General features: G+C 36.0%; 1 protein-coding gene across 1 annotated transcript in view; it reads right to left on the bottom strand.

The window, feature by feature from the left end:
• ROBO1 (roundabout, axon guidance receptor, homolog 1 (Drosophila)) overlaps positions 1-18,982 on the bottom strand; it is a 627,322-nt gene that overhangs the window by 214,991 nt on the left and 393,349 nt on the right. The window lies entirely within an intron of this gene.

Genomic DNA, 18,982 nt, shown 5'->3' with positions numbered 1-18,982 from the left:
ATCTAAAGTAAAAAAAAAAAAAAAAAAAAAAAAAAAAAAAAAGCTGATGTTGGGGTCTTACCCCAAATCTTTTCAGTCATATTTCACTGTAGTACTTGACAGTTTCAATATAATCAAAGTCTTGCTGAGCATCCTTTGGCTTATGCTTGGCAGAGATACACTGAAAGAAAAGTTGAATCTCATATCCTATACAGTTGTCAGACATCAAGGAGACATTATCCAGGTGCAAGAGGACACATGGGAGGATGGAGTTACCGGAGTTCAGATGATAATGACACAAGGAGGCCTGTGATATTCCAAGTTAGCCCCTTCTTTCTCTCCTTAATATTATAATGGGTCCTTTTTTAAAACTACTATTGTCTCTTCTGACACTAACTTATATATCTATTCAAAGTACTGCTTTAGGAAGTGTCATGAGCTTATTACATTCAAAAAAGAACCATTTCATTAAGAGAACCTTATTGTGATTGTTTCCCTCTCAGAAAAAAAAAATATCTGGAAGAGCATCCACATTCTACAGAATGTTGATTCCAAAATATCATAGAATATGCTGAGTTGGAAGGGAGCCATCAGGATCATCGAGTCCAACTCCTGTCCCTGTGTAGGTCACCCAAAGAATTACACCATGTGCCTGAGAGCATCATCTAAATGCTTCTTGAACTCAGGCAGGCTTGGTGCTGTGATCACTCCCCTGGGGAGCTTGTTCTGTGCTTTGACTGTTCTCTGGGTGAAAAACCTTTTCTTGATAACCAACCTAAACCTCCCCTGATTCAGCTTCCTGCCATTTTAAGAAGTCCTGTCATTGGTCACAGGAGTGAAGAGGTCAGTACGTGCCCAATCTCTTCCCCTCTTGAGGAAGCCGTAGACTGCAATGAGGTCACCCCTTAGTCTCCTCTTCTCTAAGCCAAATAATCCAAGTGACCTCAGCTGCTCCTCATAAGTCACCCCATCACCATCCTCATAGCTCTCCTTTGGACATTCTCCAATAGCTTGATGTCCTTTTTACATCGTGGTGTCCAAGACTGCACACAGTATTCAAGGTGAGGCCGCACCAGTGTAGTAGAGTGGTAAAATCATATCCCTCAACTGGCTGGCAATGATATGCTTGATGCACCCCAGGACACAGTTGGTCCTCCTGGCTGCCAGGGCACACTGCTGGCTCATTTTCAGTTTGCCATCAACCAGGACCCCCAGGTCCCTCTCTGCCATGCTGCTCTCCTGCCACTCATTCCCTAGTCTGTACTTACCACCAGGGTTGCAGTCCCAACCTCAGCATGTTGCCTTCTCTTGCATCAAACACCACCCAGTAAACTTCCTAAGTACCAAACAAGACTTAGACTAGGTATAAGTTCAGACAGAACCACTGGGTTATTTAAAAACTTGATAATTATACCATTCCATCATGTCAAATTCAATTTAAAACATTATCAGAACATTAACACTTTGACAGATAAATACAAAAGATTAATTTTTATAATGGGCACATGAATCAAACATTGGTATGTCTGACCTTAGCTTTTTTTCTACTTTGAAGATTTAAAATACAGCAAAGATGTCAGAAGCAAAAGAACCCCAAAACACTACCCACAAGTAGAAATTCACAGTCCTATAAAACAGGAAAGTTTCCAAAAGGAAAAAAAAACCTCATCAATAGAGCAGATGAACACTTAAGACTAGAGAAGGCAAAATAAATCAGAGTTTAGAGTTACAAACATTGTTAAAAAGCATTATTTTTATTATGTCTTGTTTGTCAGAAAAAAATACTTCCCTGAGACAATTTTATTTTACTGAATATTCAAACAAGAGATCAGTGAAGACTCATGGATTAGGGGACAAGATGAACAGAGATAGGAAGCTGCTGCATTTTTCTGTATTCAAAACTAATGCAAGAAGAACTTGGAAGAAGCAAAAATTAAATAGAGAAGGCGTATCCCTGAAATGGTGAGATTAATGATATTGACAGTGGCTTTGAGAGCACCTTCAGCAAATTTGTTGATGACATCAAGCTAGGTGGTGCAGTCAATATGCCAGGGGGATGGGATATCATCCAGAAGGACCTGGACAAGCTGGAGAAGTAGGCCCAGGTGAACTTCATGAGGTTCAGCAGGGCCAAGAGCAGGGTCCTGCATCTGGGTTGGGGCAACCAGAGATACCAATACAGGCTGAGGGAAGACATGCTAGAGAGCAGTCCTGTGCAAAAAGACCTGGGGGTACTAGTGGATCGCAAGCTGGGCATGAGCCACCAATGTGCAATTGCAGCTCAGAAGACCAACCACATCCTGAGCTGTATCCAAAGAAGTGTGGCCAACAGATCGGGAGAGCTGATTCTGCCCCTCTACTCCGCCTTCGTGAGACCTCACTTGGAGTACTGCATCCAGCTCTGGAGACCCCAATGCAAGAAGGATATGGACCTGTTGGAGCATGTCTAGTGGAGGGACACAAAAATTATCAGAGGGCTGGAGCACCTCTCTTATGAAGTCAGGCAAGGTAGTTGGGGTTGTTCAGCCTGAAGAAAAGAAGATTCCAGGGGGGATCTTATAGTGGCATTCTAGTACCTGAAAAGGGCTTTTGGGATCCAGTGCAACTTTGGTCTTCCGAAAGTAGAGATTAAAAAATACTCATGTGCATTCAAACAATAATAAAAATTACTCCTGACTCAATAAATAGTAAGAAAATACAGAATATTTACTTCCTCTAATTATAGATACCACTTCTAACAATATTTCTGCCTGCAAATGTGATGGGAATGCAAAAATACACACAGTTTTTGAGTTCTATATGAACCCAGCATAAAGTAGTTAAAAATACACCTACAGAACAAACAAGCATGAATTTTACTGATCATAGAAAAACTACATTTCAGACTATAGACATTTCTAATTAGCATATGGAGATTTTTGAAAGGTATCTTTCCTCATTTCTTTTCCTGTCATATTACGCAATTATTTCAAAGTGGACTAGCAACAGGGAGGATTTACACTGCTAACTGGAAAGGTGAATTTTTTTATGCTAACTTCTCAGCATCCTAAATGCTTTTCTCTATCCCAACTATTTTGTCAATAAAAAATATAGAGGGCAGTTGATTTTACTAGACAGTCATCACTTTGCAGCAACCATTTAACATTCTGTAAGGAGCTGACATTTTATAGCTATTCTTGCATATTTTTAAATTCTACATGAAGAAGATAAAAAATAAGGTAGTGGAAAGCCTAGAAGAGTTTTAAAAATAGTAATAATACTCTCCTGTTCCATGTTGGCTTTGCTCCATTAATTGGCTGAGTTGTGCAGCATTGCTCAAAAGATTAAGGATAACAAACTGAGGTGCCTCCCAAGGGCAAGCAAAAAAGGCCCTACTCTCCAAGGCTTGTCACAGAGGTTTGCTTCAAAGAAGCAGGAGTATACAGCCAGAAATAATATGGCCAGCAGGACTAGGGAAGTGATCATCCATCTGTACTTGTAACTGATGAGGATGCACCTCAAATACTGCATTCAGTTTTGGTCTACTCACTACAAGAAGGACAATGAGGTCCTGTAGCATATTCAAGGGGCAACGAAGCTGGTGAAGAATCTAGAGAACAAATCTTATGATGAGCAGCTGACAGAACTGGGGACGTTTAGTCTGGAGAAAAGGAGGGAGAGGGGAGACATTATAGCTCTTGAAAACTACCTGGAAGGTGGTTGTAGTGAGATTGGGGTTGGCCTTTAGAAACAAGGGAAACGGCCTCAATTTGAGCCAAGGAAGCAAACAGGATATTAGAAAAAATTTCTTCACTTAAAGGGTTTTCAGGCACCAGAATAGGCTGCCCAGGGAAGTGGCGGAGTCCTCATCCCTGAAAGTATTTATTTAAAAGATGTATAGATGTGGTGCTTAGGGATATGGTTTAGTGGTGGAGTTGGCAGTGCTGGGTTAATGGTGGGACTTGATGGCCTTTTCAAACCAAAATAATTCTATGAACAACCTTTAGTTAGACTTTTCACAAGGCAAGAGAACTACTGAACTCACACATTCCCATTCCTTACCTCTATACTCTTTTCCAAGCCTAAAACAGCAAAAAAACCCCAAACCCTAACCAAAACAGAACATCTTAATCTTAATTTAGTCATAGCCATTTAGTCATCTGCCAACTGAAGTTCATTATTCATTTTGACAAAAGAATAGTCCTTAGATTACACACAAAATACAGACGGGGTCCCAAGCAGTAAGAGGCCTCACAGCTGTGGGGAACATGGTTGGGATGCATGCAGCTGGCCTCTCCATAGCAAAGAGACAGACCCTCCAAGGCTCTCAGTATCCCCTCAGGTTGAGGCCAAACTCAGCCTGCCTGAAGTTCTGGTAATCAATTAGCCAAGGTCCAGGCTAGTCCAGGAAGGGAATAATTTAAAGGGAAGAGTGGGGAGCTCATAGGACAAAGCTATCTCTTGCACTAGAAGAGCTTTTCATGTGCATATGTGCCTTGAGCATTGTTCTGCCACTGAAGAGCCACATTAATCAACGTTCAGGACTGCTCTAAATACAGAAGTACAGAGCTAGCTATTCATTGGTGATTTATTATCAGGCCTAACACGCAGTCAACATGAAACAAGTTGGTACTTTGGAAGCTGCCACCAACAGACAGAATAAGGGGGACATGGCAGTGGGTGTACTGAGGCACAGTCAAGCCAGCTCCATTTAACTGCCAAGCAAGGGAAATGTGGTGTTGGCAATCACCTCAGCAAATGTCCACAAAGCATCCCAAGGGATTCCGTGCCTCATTTTGATTAGCAGAATTGTATAATTGCTGAGACTCCAGAAAATTAAAGCACACACAGTCATGAATACTGCCATTATATATACACAATGTCCTAAATGTCATTTAAAAGTGCCTGGAACTGGGGTTATAAATTAAGATATCTACACCTCCCTCAGAAGGCTATGGAAGTTTTCAAGCTGTGTCTCCTTAAACAGAGAAAAATAAAACCAGTTTTCCATGTTCGCATAGCTCCAGAATTCTTGAATAAGTCCTTTCAATTTAACATACAGACTAAAGTTCCAAAAGCATATTTCATTTTAGATGACTAAGGCATTCTCTTTAAAACTTTAGCCAAAATTATCTCTTTAGCCAAAATTACCTACTCTCTGGCTACATGCTTATGTTCCAGAGTACCCATGACAATGTGGTATCTTTCAATAAGTCCTCTTAAATATTTCTGAAGAAGACAGAAAGGACAAAAAGCTCTCTGACCAAAAAAAAATACACATATGTAAAATTGTCATGTATTCTTTTCCTTCATTGCAAATGCTCAAAAGAACAATTACACTTTCCTATTATTAAAGGATGGTTAATATTTAAATTTTATCTTGAGATGTACATATTATTTTTAAGTAAAAAAAAAATACCATAACACACCTCACACTTAAGGTTTTTTTTGTTTTTTTTTTTTAGTTTGCATAAGACATTAATTATTGTAGTGTGAACAAAAAGAACAGTAATTACATGGTAGTATTCTTAACATACGTGCATTATACAAAGAAGAAACAATAATAAATTGTTTCAGGAAGAGAAAGGAAATCACTGCAACTCAAAATACAAAGACCATGATAATAGCTAGAGGTCACAAGTTTAAAAGAGTACCAAATAAGCTCTGACACCAGCCCAAAATATATATGTTGCAAAGTGCCATCTGTGCCATGTATGTAAATGTAAACCCTTTTTGTAATTTGTCTGAAAACTCAAAGGAAATTTAAGCATAGCCTGTGGACAATTACACTTTGTCTGCTATTTCTAGGAAGTGTAGGTTTGTGATCTCCATTTATGGAGTGAGACTTCATATTCACTTGAATAATCTGTTCTTTTGGTTTAAACGATAGAACCCCTCTGATAATTATGCTTTAAATACAACACACAGTCACAGAGTCTTCAGTGCCTTCACTGGCTGTTGAAAGCACACTGCAAATCCAGACATAGGATTTGGCTGTACAGTATGAAAGCCATTAATATTACACTAACTGGATTTGCCTCAGTGTCTACAGGGTGTCCTTAAAATAAAATTAAAATCCTAAAAGGTGTTCTTCTTCCCAAGTTCTGAGCAAACCTTTTCATCCAAGTAAAGCACTCTATGAGTTCCTGGGTTTGGTCCTCACAAAAATCTTTATTTTCACAAAGCTTTATGGGAACATTTTATTATACATCCTACAAAAATATGTCTCAGGAAAATTTGAAAATTTTCCGAAAGCAACAGCTTCGAATTTCAAAGCTTAAGAAATATTTTTAATTATGCATTCTCATATAAAAATTCTCTTTAAAAAATAAAAATACTTGCCAAAAAAAAGGAGAAATAACTTATCTTTGCATTTTGTTTTTCAGTTTCACTTGCAAAAATACTGCAAGTGCACACAAGTATATGTAAAACACAACACACTTTTTTTTTTTTTTTTTCATTGCACTGCAAGTATATTAAATGAGACTTCTATAATTACAACTTTAATCTGAGCACTAGGCTTCAATGCAATGGCTGGTTAGTATAATACTGTACTTCAATTAACCTGAAGGTTTAAATATTCCCCAAATAAAGGACATTGCTTAAAATTACAAAGACAAAAGCAGTTTAAAGTTTATGGTGTTCTCTAAAAGTACCTAGATTAAATATGAGAAAGTGAAAAAGTACTCCTGGAATTTGGCTACTAATAGTTACATTATAAATTTATTAGTAAATCTTTATATACACACACACACATATATATGCTTTTAAATACCTTAACCTGCTTGACAGGGGAAGCATAAAACAAGCTATAGCAATTAAAAAAATGTAATAAACATGAGTTACAGAAACTAGAGAAAATTACTTCCCTGAGGAACAGCAAATTTAGGTTTTATAAAGCCCTGGAAGAAATCAGGACTGTAATCATTATATTTGCAAATTATGTGGAATCAAGAAGAGTAAAAGCATTTAAAAACAGAAGCAGAGAAAGGCCTCATGTTTCAAGAAGCTTATGAACAAAATCAGGCACGCGGATGGAATATATTCTGCATTGAGGTTAAAAACCTGCACTCACTTTTAACTATGAACTATGGGGGGAAAACCTAGAATGAGCCTGCAAAATATTCAACATATTCACTGGCAAAACTCGCATGCTGAAAAGAAGACTACTGATTCCAGGAGGGTTACACACTTCAGGTAGCCATTAGTAAAATTATAAGCTACTGTATGAAGATTCATTGACTACAATAGTATTTACTTTGTTCAAAGAGAAACTGAAAAGACATGAGTGTAAGATTCTCTAATATTTCAAATATACAAAGTAGAATTATAATTATCATAAGACCAAATGCAAATAATATTATTTGGATCAATTTGCAGTTGATGCAAATCTGGACTTATTGATTACAGTATCTATATAAATACTTTATTTTTTTGAATTATAGTAAGAAAAAGAGAAGCAAACGAGAGAAGTCTGAGACCTACCATGTATGAAGTACCCAGACTCTGAAATCAGCCATAAAGAATTTATTAGTTATTCCAGGGACAGGAGTCTTGGGGAAAAATAGGGAAGAATGAAGAGGATTATAAAGAGACAAGAACCTAATATTTAGGTAGCTACGGATCTATTTAAAAATGAAAGTCCTTTTCAAAAACAGATTACAGGATGAAATAGGACAACAGAGGATAAAATTTATTGAATCTCTCATAATATACTGAAATAAAAGCTCTACCCATAGAAAATCAAGCTTATTCAATCTAAGTTCTTGAAATAAAAAGATGTTTACTTCACTTAACTACTTAAACCAGACTACTAGCCTGAGCTGGTTGCATAGTCCCTGTTGAAATTAAGGGAGCAGGACAAGAAACTCAAGGCTAAAGTTACAGCGGACATGTTGTTTACTGACTTACTATAAGAAGAGTCTAGAAAGTAGTATTGACTAGACACCATTCAAATGGCCACAGTTAAGATGACACACAGCTCCTTCTAACCCTACTGAGGGTTTTGACAGTGATTAATATTCAGGTAAATTAATTTTTCTAACTATTAGGACATAACCAAAACCACAACAGGTAAAGACTGTATACCCATCAAAATATGCCCTGTGTTTGCCCACTGAAGTAAAATGTACACTTAACAGTCCACAACTACGATTGCAAGAGTAGCACACTAAGGGGCTCCTTGGCTTCCACCGAGTTTACTGACTTACTATAAGAAGAGTCTAGAAAGTAGTATTGACTAGACACCATTCAAATGGCCACAGTTAAGATGACACACAGCTCCTTCTAACCCTACTGAGGGTTTTGACAGTGATTAATATTCAGGTAAATTAATTTTTCTAACTATTAGGACATAAAGTAAAATGTACACTTAACAGTCCACAATTACGATTGCAAGAGTAGCACACTAAGGGGCTCCTTGGCTTCCACCGAGTTTACTGAGAAAAGCATTTATTATAATTACATTTTTTTTGCTAAGGCAGAGGAGCAAGTGCCCAAATCAAAGACCTCTTGTCACTCAAGCAACAGGAATTGTGTAAAACTACGAAGTTTAAGTACTATCACTTTGACTCCAATTTGAAATGGTAACTGAGCGCAAAGGCCCAAGACCCTCCAAACTGAAGTTCTGAAAAGGCCTTTTCTAAATCTGAAAGGTACAATTCATGATTGTCACGATGTACATTTCCACTAGAAAAGCTGTGTCATGCCAGCATGAGAGGGGAAATGACTAACAAATCATGGACTCAGACATTCTTTTAGAAAAAAAATAGTTTAGATGTTCTTTGTCATTGAAAGAGCTGAAATACTGCTATGTCTCTGCTTTTTTTTTTTTTTTTTTTTTTTTTCTCGTTTACAGCTAGACACTCAACAGTGTGTGAGAGATAGCTGGAAGGAGACAAAACAATTTGTTAATAAAAACCTGAAATAGCCTTCATTGGAAAGCTGTTGAAGAACTGGTTTACATTTTAAAATCTCAATATGCTATGAAACAAAACTAATGTTTTCTTCCCAAAAATATTAGTTACAAAATCATGTCTCCCAAGAATAGTCTTCTTGGATAATTTTCTTGAAATACAAACAGAACCTTCTCAAGATTACATTTTCTAAGTAACTGCTAAAAAAAAAACAACAACATGAAAATTACCTTTTTATCTTAATGTTTGGATTTAAAAAAAAAAACATATACATTACAAAAGATATTTTCGAAGAAAGTGTTCAATATTAATTATTTTTAATTCCAAAAAGAGAATACATATTTCAGTCTAAACTCTGTTAATTTAATACTATCTCTTGATACGATCCTATTCATTTGTGGAGCTATCTCATTAACAGGGTTGATGCCCTAGAGGAATCTTTGAAGACAAGCCGTCTATTGTCACTGAATGATAAAAAAGATCTCTTCCAAATGTTATAAATCTCCAAGTAAGCTGTCATTTAAAAGTGAAATTGCACCATCCATACCCTTAGATCATGCCAGATAAGATGTTTCATGGGTCAACTAATGCTCTTACAACTTATTTTAATTGAAGGAATTTATCTTAATTAAAACTCTGTGCTAAAATCATATAGAGAGTCATTTCTTACTCATCCAAATTTTATTTAAGCTACAAGAATGAATATATAGAATAATTCTACTCAAGCTCATGAGAAGTCAAGAGAATAAATTTACACCAATAAAGTAAAATATTATTAATTTTGTGGACAAAAGAAGAAACCTCCACAAAGTATTCACACACTGGTTGCAGTCTAAGCATCTAAATTTTTAAGGATTATACATAATGAACAAACACTGGAGGACTTGGGACTCTAAGATGTAAGTAATGAAAAACAAGACACTTTGTTACTTGAGGTGTGATCTCACATATATGCCATAGGATCTCTTTATTCAAACATAACATACTTGTTTCTGCTGATGTACTTTGCATTAAACTGTCTTTAGCCAATTAATTTTGTGTATATAAATATAAGGGTTTTTTTTCTCTTTGTTTTAAGGGATTCCCTCGGTGTTTCCCAGCCTAGTCTGGTTCAGGTTTGGATCAAGCAAACCCTACCCATTTTGTGGACCCAATCAAGAAAAAGGGCAGTGAGGCAGTTCCCAGGCTGTGCAGCCCATGCATCTGCAGGTCTGCAGCCAGGCCACAGGCTGTTTAACAATGGTTTTAATTGAAAATGTAAATGATCAGTGTGCCCACTGGTCCTCATGAAATTTGGATGGTTCACCACTGACCATCACCCTCAAAATTTGATTTACTGATGCCAAGGTTAAAGGGGCCACGTAGAAAAGCAATAAGCACAACCTACCCCAAAGTAACCCACAGCTAGATAACCTTTTCTTAAGACATTATTCTTGTCACAGACATTGCCATAGCTTAAAGTATGTGCTGTTTTTTTCCAGTGCTATTAAGCCTTGCTTGGAAATAGGTGGGAGGGGAACCTACTTTAAATTAGATGCTGATCTTGTCCATTTGGCTTGCCTATTTTGTATTTGGGCTGATTCTATTTTAGTGGGGGTTGGGGGAAAACATAAAAAAACGTATCAAATTAAGGGAAGACACATTGATCCGTCAGTTTACTGAGGTTGTTCAGGATTATACATTCTTTAAATAAGACCTGATTAAACACTTGAGCAAGCAAAAAGCAAATGAGGCATCCAAACTGGCATGAAGTTCTTTTTTTCCTGTGACACAACTGGTTTGTCATGTCACCAAACACTGTGGGAAGCACCTTTAGTCATAATGCGCATACTTTACCTACATAGGCATGTTTTTGGCTTGCTGATTGAAAAAGAAATCTGAGTTCTTCCCCACCCACCCATCTCCTTTTGTTGTTTTTTTTTTTCATTGAAGCCTGTTTACCATGCTCAAACTTTAAGCAACAGTGATGCAGCCTCTCAATTTCAAAACTGCTTCTAGTTCTTGAATTGATATCAATAATTCATAAAAACTGCAACAGTCTTTATTATCTGGGCTATCAGGGGAGAAGCATTACAAAAGCACTCACCACAGGCATACACTTTGGTCACAAAACAATTCAGATTATTTTACTGATACTACTTGGAGGAGTGAGAGTTTTAGAAGACTACTTACTAACCCTGTAAATCAAGATGACCATAACACTTCTATGTGTAAGAAACAGAGAAATAAATTAAATGTTGAAAGCAAGCAGAGTGGCCTGTGGGAATTTGAAAAGTGTAAGGCTCTTATTTCTAGGCTTTCGTAGACAGAGATGTGATCAGAACTTGAGGAAAACACAGAAACCAGAAGACATGGCATTTTCAATTTTAAACATAAGACCTCTGAAAGTGAAGTTATGGATAGCTGCAGCTCTTGAAATTGTATCAGTATTACCACAGAAGTCTCCATAAAATTGTTAAATTACTATTCTGTTTTATTCCAAGCAAGGTCTTGTTGACAAATTAACCTCTTATCCAACATGCTCAACATGAATTCAGATATTTATCCTGAAAAAAGATAAATTAAAACCCCATTTGCTGGTTAATGAACAGATTACTTCTTTTTTTTTAAATTTTTTTTATTTTCCTAACAGAACTTACAGAAAAAACTATCTTGACGGGTACATATTTGAATTATTTCATTCTCAGTTCTGGTACTACCAGCACAGATTTCATGGGTGGGGAGGGATAAAAGTGGAACAGGGGGACTTGTTCAAAGAATATCCTTAGGGAAGCTGAAGTCTGGTCCACACACGAAGTCGGACTCCTGTAATAAATCAGCTCAGCTTCACACATTGACACACTTTAGTGGCTCTACCACCGACTTGTATATTTTAACACGTGTCAGTAAATACACAAAAATAAGCCAAGCTACACGAGCAGTTTGAAAGCAGTACAAATATTCAGTTGGGACACTAAACTCATTCACTTCAGTCAGCTTCAAAACCTACTTTAAAAAGTACACAAAGCGGAGCAAGTGTGTACGCAAGAATATTTAACACTTACAAACCCCCCATGAGTCTTGAGTCCTAAATGTGTCAGAAGTTCACCTAGGGTGCAGCTTCTGCAGAAGAAGTGAGAAGGGTTTTGTCTTTTTTTGTTTGTTTGTTTGAGTGTGCTTCGAACAAATATAAATAAAATACAAAGCATGGAAAATGTGGCATCCTTGAGTCTCTAATGTGCTGCAGAAAGAAAAAACTAATAGCAATTTCAAATATCGTTCAAAACCGTTGCTCCAAAAAGCGTATATATGGCAAAGCATCATTCTTAAAATGCACACAGAACATTATTATAATAAAGTGATATTAACATTAAGTTCCTGCATCTCCTGAATGCTGTTCTGTTGTATTGAATATCCCCTTGAATCATCCATGTTCTACGTAAACACTTTCGATTTCTCCTGGCTTTATACGTAATCATCTTCTGTGAACTGTTAAGATCAATGCTCCCTCCTCTCATCAGTCACCTTTTTAAAAAACAAAATCATTAAACAAAAAAAAAACAAACCAGAACAAGAAAAACCCTCATTAAGAGAAGACAAAAAATTACTCAAATTCTCCTGCTTTATACAGACAGTTCCTGAGTTTGAAGATGCGACTTTCCATACCAACACAAAACTGGCCAAAGTAAAATTCTGTTCACCGAATGTAATGAAGAGAAGAACTATTTAATTATTATTCAGTTTTCACATTTGCAGAGAATATTGTTAAATTATGCAAATCAGTGAAAAACAATTTATATTATTAAATTCATTAACAAATGCAAAAGTCTGTTATCTGAAAATGCAGAACAAATGCTTGTGTTTTTTATGTAACCTGACAAAAAAGACGACAGAAATAAATACAAGTAGGGACCTTCATCAATATCTACTTTATTGTCTTATATTTTCTCTTGCAATATTCTCCCCTCCAATTGCTGTTATATAATTAGAGTGAAAATTGTTTAATACATAAATCAATATTTAATAAACTGCAATTTAATAGACGTATCTTAGGTTTATTCCTACTGGAAAAACCTAATATACAGTACACATATTGCAGAAAAATCTCTGGGACCCAGAGGCCATCATCTCTGTAGAAGTCAGCATGGCAGCTCTGAACTCTTCCCCTCTGACAACAGCTTGTACCCAGAGTTTCATGATGACATGACAGCCATGAGATGTGACAGTCACTTCTGCACATCAGGGAGAGTTAATCAACCAGCTCCATTTCATTAAAATATAACCTTGTGGTGGCATACATTATCAGAACATAAAATAAGTCATGACTCATGTTAAACACAGTATTTTGAAAAAGAAGAAATTCTAAGGTCACAATAAAGAAAAAAACACTTTTGTTGAAGGACTGAAATTTGAAAGGACTCCTTCCAAACTATGAAACAGTAGCACCTAGGAAAAAAAACAGGGTAGCACAATACTGTTGGATTTTAATGCTGTAATATTTATCTGACAAAAAACTTCACCAGTGCTAAACAACTTTTTTTTTTTTTTTTTTCCTTTTTAATGGATGGGCAATATACTGTAAAAACTGGCAGTAAATAAAAAACCTTGTTAAGGTGGTGAAAACAAAATTGCACAAAAATTATGAACATCTATAAAATATTGGACTGACAGGCATGAAAATTTGCTCCTGTCTTCTGATATGTAGAAAACACATTAGCTATCATCTCTTCACACCTGTACCCTTCCTAAGTGAGCCCACATCAAGTGTCTCCTCTAATAACTTTCATGATAGCCCAGTTTTCCCTCTGCGATAGCCATTTTCATGCTTGTTTTCTTTCTCTCATTATGTCAGTTTTTCCCTTCTCTGCATCTTCCTCCCCCAGTACTGGTTTAATAAAAGTAAAAGAATAAATTTATTACTTGATGGCCATGTCCAAGGGGAAGTGAATACACTGTTGAGTTTCTTTATCCACTATTTAAAACAGAACACTGAAACTTTTTTTTTTCTTGAGTCACTATAGTCCAATCTTTATAAACACTTTTCCTATTAATTAATTTTTCACTTACAGAAGATCTTTAATATTTTTACCAAATTGAAGTAGGAAAAGTAAACCTAGTTTTCGTAAAAGCTCAAAATATCAAACAGAATAATTAGAAATTAACTGTCATAACGATTAAATTGATCTAAAGAAAACACCTTTATTGACAATAGTTTTTAAAGCTGTATTTTTTATAAATTAAGTTAGAGTGCACATTCTAGAACAGGATGTACTTAGAATTACATGACCCTATTTCACATCAAAAGGTTTTTCGAGCCATTGCTAGCCAAAGAATGACATTATTTATACTACTGTCTCTACAGAGAATAAATCCATTTATTGTTTGAAAAGGTTAGGCAATAAAGAGAGATTTATAAAACTAGTACAAATAATTGGGTTTCCTTTTCCTTATCCTCTGTTGGCTTCAATACATGTTGGATAACCTTAAACTCCCACCCAGACTGAAACAAAATACCTTTTACCACAATTTTACATTATTGCTTTTCTAAGAGATATGCATAATTATTGTTAGGTTTGTATTGAATTAAACAATATTTTATAGGGAGATATATCTGCATATATTTTCTTATATGGTCCTAAAATTCACATTATGAAAAACTGATTTTTCACAAATTTCACTATTGCACTCAGCTGTGGATAATAATAAATAGAAATATTAAGAAGACAAAATATGGAAAGAAATTTCTACTACATAAACAAAGCTATTAAGAATTCATTTAAGAGAGATTGAAGGCAACAAAAAATAAGAACGTAAACAGTGGCCTTAATGATATCTGAAATCTGTAGAATACTAGATTTTATTACAGTTTGCATTTGAGTTTACTGCTTGTTTAATACCAGTGTTAAGTCAGTGTATGCATCCATCATTTCATATATTGCAAATGCTATTTCCTTATCCCTTAAAAACCACAGTCAGCTAGCTAGATGAAACCCTTCTGAAAAAAAAATACCTTTTGATAAACTCTAACAGCCATTTATACAATTTCCTAATATAATTTGCAAATCAAAGGTTTCAAGATTTTATTACATTTCACACAATGTCATTAATATTACCATCAATTGCTGCAACCTATTTCTAAAAGCATGTCAGACTTGCTGATGACTATCACTGACTACACTAGGTGAATAAAACTGGAAAATATTTTTAAATAACTGAAGAAAAATCTTACATATCATGTTCTATTTATCCATAACACAGGCTGAAAGATGCCAAAGAACGAGATTTCTTTTTCTGTGTAATTAAGAACAAAATCCATCTAAAGCATAATTGTAAAGGAGAAATTTCTCAGCAATATGGTTCAGTACTAGTTTCAATGATCCAATTTAGCAATTTAACCCTGTTAAGCAAGACTTGGAAACATACTTACTACTAAGATTCACAAACTCAAAACTTTTTTATTCCAAAGTGACATAAGAATGACCTCCAACATTTTGCAAAATTATTGCTTAAATATTTGGCAATTCTTTGATGACGGCTTGCCAATTAATGCAAATTACTATAGCACTTCATATAAATCTTAACACCTGGGCTCCAAAAATTAGTGAATATTCACTTATTAATTGCACATAAGCCACTGAGTAATAAATCAGACCTAATGGCTAGAATGCACCTTCTTACCCAAATAGACCAATTGAATAGAACAAAAGAATATTTAACTTGCCTATGAATAAATGCAACTCTAGAAGCTTTATTGGAAATACACAATGAATATCCAATCAAAAGGAATGATGCAACACCAGAGAAAATCACAGATGTTAGAATGAGAGTGCCCCCTTATTTTAAACTAAAAAAGTGAACAGCCAATTAAACACATTTTTATCATACAGGAATGCAAATATCACACAGAAAAAAGATTGTAAAGCATTTATTTTGAATGTTATATGTATTTCCCTGCAGTCCATTTGATCAGAGCATCACATGCTTCTTCAGCCAAAGTAATGAATCAGGCAACATCTGTGGGACTGTGTTGTCAATAACTAGGCTAACAGAAGGGGAAGAAGTTCTTACAAGACACTTGGGCTCTCCATCAGGGCGAAATACTGGACAAAGAATAAATTGTTGCTATTTCAACAATAATGACACAGCAAGGTCAGAGACTATGAAAACATTCTTAATGCTGAAGACTGCAAAGCATTACTGAATGCCTAGGGACTTCACAGACTTGCCACAGGATATCCCCAAGAACAGGTCAGAAGTCCATCTGACAGCAATGATAGAGGTACAATTAGACAGGCTTTGAGGCAATGAGTTAGGACTTACATGGCCTCAAGATTTTAGAGAAGCATAGAAAGCAAGACAGATGTTTAAAGTTCATCCATTCTAAGTCAGACATATATTACAACAAGCTAAACATTCACAGACTTGCCACAGGATATCCCCAAGAACAGGTCAGAAGTCCATCTGACAGCAATGATAGAGGTACAATTAGACAGGCTTTGAGGCAATGAGTTAGGACTTACATGGCCTCAAGATTTTAGAGAAGCATAGAAAGCAAGACAGATGTTTAAAGTTCATCCATTCTAAGTCAGACATATATTACAACAAGCTAAACATTGGTTAGCCAAATCAAGAATTTTTTTGCAAAGAGTCAAGCACAGGTTATATTAGACTCAGAAACCTTAAAACAGTGGTACTCTGTTACAAAATGTAAAGAAACAACTACTGACTTGGTTTCAAGCCCAAGGCCGTAACTAATGAAGAGCTACCAACTATAATGACCATAACACACTACAATTAACATCCTGAAGGGGAAATAATGAACCAGAACAAAAAGGAGAAGCACAGAAATCAAACAATCTAAATTTTGTTGAAAGAATAACAGAAGTTATCTTTAAAATATAATGTGCTTGTAGCTAACACTGAACTATTCAAAGATCCCATCACTTTTAACAGAATAACTGGGTACACAAACAAATATCATGCAGTATATTTGCTTGTGTCTTTTTCAAAACAAATGTTGTGGTTCTGCTTTTTTTCTGAACAGTACATTCTGTTAATAACTCCACAATGTTAATGATCATCGAGGGTGGAAAGGACCTCTTAAAATCTTCTAGTGCAACATTCCTGCTCAAGCATAGTCAGCTAGACCAGGCTGCTTGGATCAACTGTGTCCAGTCAAGCTTTGAGTATCTCCACACATGGAGACTTGACAGTCTCTCCAGGTAACTCATTCCAGTCTCACAGTTCAAAAGATTTTTCATGTTCAGACAGAATATTGTGGTTTAATTTGTGCTCATCGTCTCTTCTTCTATCACTAGGCAATGCTGAGCACAGTATGGCTCCCTCTTGTTCATGGCTTCCCACCATGTATGTATGTCTTTCCTATACCGGGAAGCCCAACACTGGAACCCAGCACTCCAGATGTGTCTCGCCAGGGCTGAAGAGAGGGAAAGAATCCAACCTCTCTCAACCTGCTGGCAATGGTCTCCCTAACACAGCCCTGGAGGTTGAAAGCTCTCCTAGCCAAAAAGGTGCATTGCTGGGTTATAGTCCAGTTGTTTTCCAACTGGACCCTCCAGGTCTTTCTCTGCAGAGCTGCTTCCCAGATTGTCACCTGCCAGCCTGTAACTGACATATGAAGTTACTGTTCCCAGGCCATTCCTTTTGTTGATCTTCATAAGGTTTCTTTTTGCTCAGTTTGATTTCCTTAAGGTAATATGAAAGGCCAAAATGTAAGCGCATTCAAAAGAAAGACAAATTTTACTTACAAGCTTCTGTTCATTAGTAGAAGCTGGAAAAGTGTTTCAAACACAGTTGATTATTAAACCTTTTTCCCCCTTAACATTTAATACAGGCTAGCTGGACTTTTGGCCTGATCCACCGTGGCCCTTTCACATTCAGTAAGTTAGCCTAAAAGGTATAGCAAAGGAGAAGGAAAGGAAGATTTAAAAAAAAAAAAAAAAAAAAAAGTTATCTTGACCAGAACTCCTTTCACATTCATCCTCTTTATTATCAACATACACTTGAAAAGAAATACTTTCAGCCTCTTCTGAACTAACACAGCTTTCCCACATTTCTAGTGGTATAATTCCAATCTGATCTGTACTTTCCAATTAAACTAACCTGTAGCTCCTCAGTAGTAATCACTACTAACGTGACTATCTGTCTGCATGTTCAAAGACTATCTGTCTGCTGTTAAATTCTGAAAAATGTCTACATCTAGTACTATACAAGTTTCCAGTCCACTTTCCTCAAAGTAAAATTAAGTCATCAAGTGTGAACAAAACCTGTGGAACTGTATCCTTGGACAACATGGTATCTCCAATGTATTACATATGGGACCTATTTCTGATACTACATTTTACTTCAAGAACTCCACTGATTAGACAAAAACTTGCAGTACATTTTCTAGATGTCTGCTTACTTTTCCTCAAATTTACATTGATGAAAGGACAACTTTTAAATTCGGTTTCAAAACATTAAACCTGACAGTAAAGGTGAGAGTGAGACGGTTTCAAAACATTAAACCTGACAGTAAAGGATACACTGTGAGAGTGAGATTACTAAGCAAAAAAATCAACTTTATTTAATTTTTAATCCAATTCTAATGATCTTTTAAATCTCCCAGTTAATGTAAGTCTACTCAAATTGCTATTTTATTCTATCTTGTTTCCTATCAGTTATACTACAGCACTCATCTTGACTAATAGATGTCTGCAAATCAACTAGGCTGGCTGTCTCTCCCAGTATCTACTGACCAGAAGGCGTAGCTCAAAAGCTAATGAGCTGCTAAATATTGCTGCCATTGAAGAGAAACGTATTGTGAATTTGCAATTTTGCAAAACACCATGCATATAACTGATGATTCCTGTCAGTAGCAGTAGTGTGAGATCACGATTGACTCCAAGGTAACAATTAAAATGGAATACATTAAGTAACTCGTTATGGATAGAAGAAGCATAAAACTTGTCACTGACTGCGGCTTCATTTCCCTGATGCAACACTTTCTGAAAGTCTTGATGATTTGTCAGGTATTGCTGATGATGAGTCCATATATAAAACTTATTTGGAATATTCTATAAATTTATTTGCTTGGGAATATAAACCTCTTTTGTCGGGATAGCGAGACA

Source organism: Chaetura pelagica, unplaced genomic scaffold (genome assembly GCF_000747805.2).
Source record: "Chaetura pelagica isolate M959 unplaced genomic scaffold, ChaPel_1.0 scaffold627, whole genome shotgun sequence".
NCBI lineage: Eukaryota > Metazoa > Chordata > Aves > Apodiformes > Apodidae > Chaetura > Chaetura pelagica.
This window is presented reverse-complemented; position numbering and strand designations above follow the sequence as displayed.